This window comes from Callorhinchus milii, unplaced genomic scaffold (assembly GCF_018977255.1).
Source record: "Callorhinchus milii isolate IMCB2004 unplaced genomic scaffold, IMCB_Cmil_1.0 Scaffold15, whole genome shotgun sequence".
Taxonomy (NCBI): Eukaryota; Metazoa; Chordata; class Chondrichthyes; order Chimaeriformes; family Callorhinchidae; genus Callorhinchus; species Callorhinchus milii.
The window spans coordinates 286,003-294,088 of record NW_024704756.1 but is presented as its reverse complement, the minus strand read 5'-3'; positions in this window follow the sequence as shown (position 1 = coordinate 294,088).

The window sequence follows — 8,086 nt, the reverse complement described above, 5'->3', positions numbered from 1 at the left end:
TGAACCCAGTCTCGAGCTGAGGCCTCACCAGTGTTTTATACAAAGGTTCATCATAACAGTTAAGTTAATAAATGTTTGTTCCCTGGTCAGAACGTTTCCTCTTCCTCTTGGTGCTGAGCGAGTGACACTGTGTGTGAGTGCGAGTGAAAGGCACTCACACACACAATCACAAACATTTGCAAACTGAGGTTGTGTGAGATTGATGTGAGTGTGTGTGGAGATAGTGGGCAGAAACAATTGCACTTACACCGTGTGTGTGACTCGCTGTATGAGCAGCTGCAGCCGCTAACACTCAGGTTTGTGACCGCACCACAAAGGTCAAAGCCACAAAACTCCAGGTCAACCTGTTGGTTTCTTGAATTTTAAATAAAATGTAAACTGTTCACATGAGGTTTCTGTCTGTTTAGCTACAGTCACTACAGTGCAACCTACAAACCGCATAGTGCCCCCCCCCACAGCCCCCCACACAGCCCCCCCACACACACAGCCCCCCCCCACACACACAGCCCCCCACACACACACAGCCCCCCACCCACACACACACAGCCCCCCCCACAGCCCCCCCCCACACACAGCCCCCCCACACACACAGCCACCCCCCACACACAGACCCCCCTCCCACACAGACCCCCCCACTTACCACACAGACCCCCTTCCCCCCACACAGACCCCACCTCCCACACAGAACCCCCCCACACACAGCCCCCCACAGCTCACCCACAGTCTCCTCAACACATAGCCCCCAACAAATACACAGACCTCCCAACACACAGCCCCACTCAACACGCTCCACCCACACACATCCCCCACAAATAGCCCCCACACACAACAACAACAAATTACATTTATAGAGCGCCTTTCACATTGGGAGGAAATCCCAATACACTGGACAGTCAGGTGTTGGGGCCCGAGCATGGGGGAGGGGTGGGGTAGGGGGGAGGGGTGTGTAGGGGGGAGGGGTGGGGTGGAGGGAAGGCAGAGAAGTGGGAGGGAGACCAAAGGCACGGTCGAAGAGAAGGGTCTTGAGACCGGCCTTGAAGGAGGCGAGGGGAGGAAGCGAGGCCAAGGGACCGTGGGATGGAGTTCCAGAGTGTGGGGGCAGAGAGGCTGAAAGCTCGGCCACCGATGGTAGGACGGGTCGGGCGGGAGACATGGAGCAGCCGGAGCCTGATGAACGGAGGGAGGGGCAGGTTGGTAGGGAGTCAGCAGGTCAGAGAGGTAGGAGGGGGCAAGGCCATGGATGGCCTTAAAGGTGAGGACGAGGATCTTGAACTCGATCCTCTGGGGGATGAGGAGTCAGTGGAGTCGGGCGAGGGTGGGAGTGATGGGGTCGCGGAGCCTGGTGTGTGAGAGTACATGAGCTGCAGAGTTTTGGATGATCTGCAGTTTGTGAAGGGAAGAGTTGGGAAGGCCGATGAGGAGGGAGTTCCCGTAATTGAGCCTTGAGGTGACGAATGTGTGGGTGAGGGTTTGGGCAGCCTGAGGGGTGAGGCAGTGGCGGAGTCTGGTAATGTTGCGGAGGTGGTGGTAGGCAGTGCCGGTCATGGCGCGGATGTGGGGGAGAAAGGACAGTTCAGGGTCAAACAAGACACCGGTTCCTGACCGGCTCAGTGAGGTCGAGTGTGCAGCCATGGAGGCTGATGCTGCCAATGCCTGGGGTGCGGAGGTGCTGGCGCGAGCCAATCAGGAGGGCCTCGGTCTTGCTGAAGTTGAGTTGGAGAAAGTTGTCCCTCGTCCGGATTTGATGTCGGCCAGGCGGTCGGTCAGGACACCAGTATGCGGATGTGAAAATTTACCCCATGTCTGCGGATGATGTCACCAAGGGGGAGCATGTAGATGGTGAAGAGGAGGGGACCGAGGACAGAGCCCTGAGGAACACCGCATGAGACGGTGCGGAGGCTGGAAGAGAAGCCATTTGCAGAGACAAAGTGAAGGTGGTGTGAAAGGTTGGACCTGAACCAGTCAAGGACAGAACCTTGAAGGTTGAGGAGGGAGGAGAGGCGGCGGAGGAGGAGGAGTGAGTGGTCCACAGTGTCAAAGGCGGCGGAGAGGTCGAGGAGGACGAGGAGTCAGGATGGTCACACACAGTCAGGATATCGTTTGTGACCTTGACCTGTGCTGTGCTGTGAGCAGCACCAAAACCCGATTGGAGGGGCTCATGGAGGGAGTGGGAAGAGAGGAAAGAGCGAAGTTGGGAGGCAACGTTTCTCTCAAGGACCTTGGAGGGAAAAGGAAGGTTGGAGATGGGCCGGTAGCTGGATAACTGTGATGGGTCAAGGGAAGGTTTCTTCAAGGTGGGGGTGATAGTGATAGTGGCTGTTTTGAGGGGGTAAGAACAGTGCCAGATGACAGGGAGAGGTTGATGATGTTGACGAGTAGTGGGGCAAGGAGGTGGAGCTGGGATTTAAGGAGTGGGGTTGGGGTCCAGGGAGCAGGTGGTGAGCTTCATGGAGAATATGGTGGTGATGATAGAGGAGGGCGTGACGAGTTCAAAGGTGTGGAAGGAGGGATGGGTAGTGTTCAGAGTGGTGGGGGTGGGGGGTGTAGGGAGGGAGTGGAAGTTGGGAGTGCAGTGGCAGCTGAGCGAATTCTCTCGATTTTGGACTCGATGGAAGTCCAGCATTTCCTCGCAGTGGGAGTCGGAGGAAAGAATCTGTGAGGCATGTCGGGGAGGGCTGAGGAGCCGGTTGGTGGTGGAGAACAGGAGCCTGGGGTTGCCCTTCGCCTCCAGGAATAGAAGGACGATTTGGCCGAGGCGAGAGCGGAGTGGTAGATTTTGATGTGGACCACCAGATGAGCCAGTGGACCGTTAGGCCGGAGTTGAGGCAGCCGCACCTGGCCCTTGAGTGAGTGGAGGTGGCTGGTAAGCCAGGGTCAGGATCGGGAATAGGAAGCAGTTCGGGAGGTGAGGGGGTGCAAGGGCGTCGAGTGTGGTGGAGAGGGTGCTGTGGAGGATAGTAAACGCAGAGGATGAGTTGGTGCGGGAGGTGGGCCAGAGTGGGAGGAGTTCAGAGGACTCCAGGGCAATGGAGAGGGATTGTGAGCGGTAGAAGTTGGTAGTAGGTATGGAAGCAGTGGGGAGAGGAATATGGGAGTTGGGGGAGATAAAATGGTGGTCAGAGAGGGCCTTGTTGGTGATTGGAGTCCTGTAGCTCAGTGGTTAGAGCACTCGCTTTGCAAGTGAGAGACCTGAGTTCAATTCCAGGCAGAGGGCCAAACCTCGGGCAAGTTTCCTTACTCCACACAGAGCCTAATAATAACCCTCCAAAACCAAAACAATAATAAATTGGTCATTTTCAATCTACGACTGTTTGTGGGACATTGCTGTGTGCAATTGGCTGCCGCGTTCGCCCACAAATATACAGTCACTTCACTTTACAGTGTGTTCTGTGAAGCGCTTTGGGACGTCCTCCCGACGTGAAAAGTGCTATATCACAGGCCCCCTCCAAACACAGACAACCCCACAGACAAAACATAGCCACACAGCATCCCCCACACACAGCCCTCACAGTACACAGTCTACCCACACAGACCTCCCCACAAAGAACCCCAGATCATATAACCACCACCCACATAGCTCCCACTCCGCACACCGCCCCCAACATGCAGCCCCTCCACACAGCACCCCAACACCCAGCCCCCACCCCAACACACACGCTCCACAATACACAGCGACAGACCGCGCCCCAACATACAGCCCCCACACACATAGCCCCCCCCACCACACACAGCACCCCCACACTGCCCCTCAACACACAGAGCCCCCACATATAGCACCCCCCACCCCCCCACCACCAGATACAGCTCCCCCCCATACTGGCCCCTAACACACAGCCCCCACCACACAATCCCCACCCACACAGCTTCCCCAACACACAGCCCCATCCCACCCAGCACCCATCACACCGTCCCCCGCACAGACCTCCTCGCACAGAGCCCCAGATCACAAAGCGACCCCACAGCTCCACTCCCCATACAGACCCCCAACACTCAGTCCACCCAACATGCAGCCCCTCTACACAGCACCCCCAACACACAGCCCCACAACACACAAACAGCGACACAGCACCGCAACACACACACCCCCCAACACACTGCGCCCCCCCAACACACTGCCCCCCAACACACAGCCCCCCCACCACACACAGCCCCCCCAATCTTCCCGTCATTCAGAACTCTGCAGCTCGTGTACTGTCCCGCACCAGACACCGCGACCACATCACTCCCACCCTTACCCTCGTCCTCACCCTCACCCTCGCTCGCCTCCACTGGCTCCCCATCCCCCAGAGGATCGATTTCAAGATCCTCATCCTCACCCACAAGGCCATTCACGGCCTCGCTCCCTCCTACCTCTCTGACCTACTATCCCCCCACGTACACCCCGTACCCTCCATCCCTCTGGCTCCGGTCTGCTCCACATTCCCCGCCCCAACCGCCCTACCATCGGTGGTCGGGCCTTCAGCCTCTCAGCCCCGAGGCTCTGGAACTCCATCCCCCAGTGCCTTCGCCGCTTTCTCCCTTTCCTCCTTCAAGGCCGGTCTCAAGACCCTTCTCTTTGACCTTCAGCTCCGCTCTCGACTCTCTACCCCCTCCTCGCTCCCTCCCTTCACTCCCCTCACCCTGACCATCTCCCCCCTCCTCGCCCCCTCCCTTCACCATTTCCCCCCTCCTCGTTCCCCCCCTTCCCCTCACCCTGACCATTTCCCCCCTGCTCAGGTCCTGACCAAACTGTCCAGCCCTTTGGGACGTCCTCCCGACGTGAAAGGCGCTCAATAAATGCAATCTTGTTGTTGTTGTTGTTGTTGGTCCACAATACACAGCCCCCAACCCATACAGAAACCCGCACCACACAGAACACCCCACCCCACACGCATGCCCCCACAACCGACCTTACACACAGCCGCACCGCACACAGCCCCTCAGCACAGCTCACACCAAAGCCTCCACAACACTCAGCCCCACCGACACAGCCTCCACACACAACCCCCTAAACCCGCAAAGCCCCACACACCACAGGCCACCCTACTCAACCCCCAACACACAGCCCCCCCATGACACAGCCCCCCACACAGCCTCCACACAGGAACCCCCAATCCCTCAAAGCTCCACACACCATAGGCACCTCTATTCAGCACCCTCCAACACACAGCACCCACCCACAACACAGTCCCCACCCACGCAGCCCACCAACACACAGATCCCCGCACCACATCGCCCTCCACCACAGTAATCCCCACACACACATGCCCCCCAGCCCCCCAACACTCAACCCCACACCGCACCCATCACATCGCCCCACCACCCAGCCTCCCAACCCAGCACCCCCACACAGGACCGCACAAAGCCCCCCCTCCCCACACAGCCTTCCCCACACAGAGCCCCCACACACATATCCCCAACAAACACACCCGACCACATATCCCCCTCCCCAGCTCAGTGTCCCAACGCACAGCGCCCCCACTCACAGCCAACATACAACCCCACAACACACAGTACCCCTACACAGCCACCCCTACACAGGGGTGTCTGTCCACACAGCCCCACTCCCCACTGAGCAGCCTCCCCCCACAGTCGCCCACATAACACTCCTCCCCACACAGCCCCCTCCTCACACAGCATTCCCAACACACAGCCCTCACAGTACTCAGTCCCTCCACACAGACCTCCCCGCAAAGAGCCCCGGATGAAACATCCACCGCCCACACAGCCCCCCCTCCGCACACAGAGCCCCAACACACAGCCCCTCAAATACACAGTGCCCCCAACATGTAACCCCTCCACACACTACTCTCAACATACAGCCCCTCAACACACAGCCCCCACAACACACACAGTGACACACAACACCCCAACAACACACAGCCCCCCAACACATTGCCCCACCATACACAGCCCCCTCCACACACTGGTCCACAATATACAGCCCCCACCCACACAGCAACCCCACAGATCCCCGACAAACAAACCCAACCACACATCCCCCCAACACCCAACCCCCTCCCCAGCTCAGTGCGCCTCCCCCAGCCCCACCCCAGCTGAGTGCCCCACCCCTGGCCCCTCCCCAGCTCAATGCCCCTCCCACCAGCCCCACCCCAGCTCAGTGCCCCTCCCCCGGCTTGGGGTCAGGCTCTGCCGTTGTTAAGCGCTCTGAGCCACTGCCTTGCGTGAAAGGCGCTTTGTGAATGCAAGTTGTTGTTGTGTATCAGGGCAAGTGTCAGAGATCATGTCATGATGCTGCATTATTGCAGTAACTGGCTGGGGTGACACCAGCATTGAACACTTCGGACTCGGTTGGGGGCAGGTTTTTTGTAATCTAGAAATTCAGAATTTAATAAACTAGTTTATAAACTAAATGCCTGAATCAGGAGACCGACCTGTGTGTTTCTATACTTCATATTTTACATTTTGTTCCTCTGCACTTTTGCTCTTGAACATCAAATCCCATCACACATTCCAAACAGTTTCACTGTGTTCCGCCATCTTCTCTAATTTATTTCTAGCTTTAGCCTCAACAGCCTGGCTCTCTTGCCTCTGAGTCAGAAGATTGTGAGTTCATACCCCACATCATGACTTGAAATTGACATAGTCCATGGTGACCCTCCGATACAGTGATGCTGTCATTGGAGACACCGTCCTTTGGATGAGACATTAAACTAAGGTCCCATCTGCCTGTTCAGGTGGATGTTAAAGATCCCACGGGGCTATTCAAAAAGTGTGTCTCTCCTCGAGTGTCCTGGCTAACAATTTCCTAAATAAAATGGATCATTCACTTCATGGCTATTTGGGGGATATCGCTGTGAATAAATTGGCTGCTACATTCACCTACAAATCACCCACTCTCCTCCACAAAGCAGCCCGTCAGCCGGGCTCAATTGGTAACACTTACTCCTCCAAGTTGGAACTTTTGAGTTTAAGCCATATATGGGCCTTTGAGGTGACTTTCCAGTTCTGCACCACGTGTTGGGGAGCACGGTATTGTCAGAGACTCCGGCCTTTGGATGAGATGTTAAACCAGGTCCAGTGCCTTGGGACGTCCTCCTGACGTGAAAGGCGCTCTATAAATGGAATCTTGTTGTTGTTGCCTCTCCAAGTGACACTGAAGATCCTGTGACACTTGTACAAGTTCAGATGTAAATCAGGTGACTGTGACATGGTAATCTCCATAGTCACCACCACCTACCCATCAGTATATCATGTTCTGGTCAATGGAATTGGAGTCAAGTCCACCCTCTGTGACGGCCTGTAATCCAGGTACTGAGCCGGTGGCTCATACTGCTCCAGGGCATTGCTGTTCCAGAAGGTGAAAAGGAATTGTTGCGTTTTTGTGAAGCTGGTGACTATGTGATTTGTGCTATGTAATTTTAGTTGGTTAGACTCCAGCAGTTACCCTAATGCATTCTGTGGGGTCCCCAAGCCTTGGCTCTTGCCACCCTGCGCCTCATACTTTATAAGCTCCGATCGCGCCAGGCGCGGTATAAATGCAAGTTGTTGTTCTTGTTTCTCCTCTAGCCTCCGCACGATCTCACGCATTGTTCCTCAGGGCTCTGTCCTTGGTCCCCACCCCTTCAACATCTATATGCTCCCTCTTGGAGACATCATCATAGGATAAACTTCCACATATATGCAGATGACTCCCAACTCTACCTGTCCACCTCCCTTGACCCCAGGACACATTGCTATGCTGTCAGAATTCCGTCAGACATCAATAATAATAATAATAATCCTTGCATTTGATATAGCACTTTTTACATCTTCTCGACATCTCAAAGCGCTTCACAGAATAGACTGTAAAGTGAATTCACTGTATATTTGTAGGAGAATTGGCGGCAGCCAATTGCGCACAGCAATGTCCCACAAACAGTCATGGATTGAAAATGACCAATTTATTATTGTTTTGTTTTTTGGAGGGAATGTTATTAGGCTCTGTGTGGAGTAAGGAAATCAAGTCCTGGATGAGAGCTAACTTTCTTCAATTGAACGCCAACAAGACCGAGGCTCCTGATTGGCTCCGTCAGCCCCTCCTCACCTCAGGCGCTGACAGCATCACCATCCATGGTTGCACACTCCTCCTTGCTAAGCCAGTCCG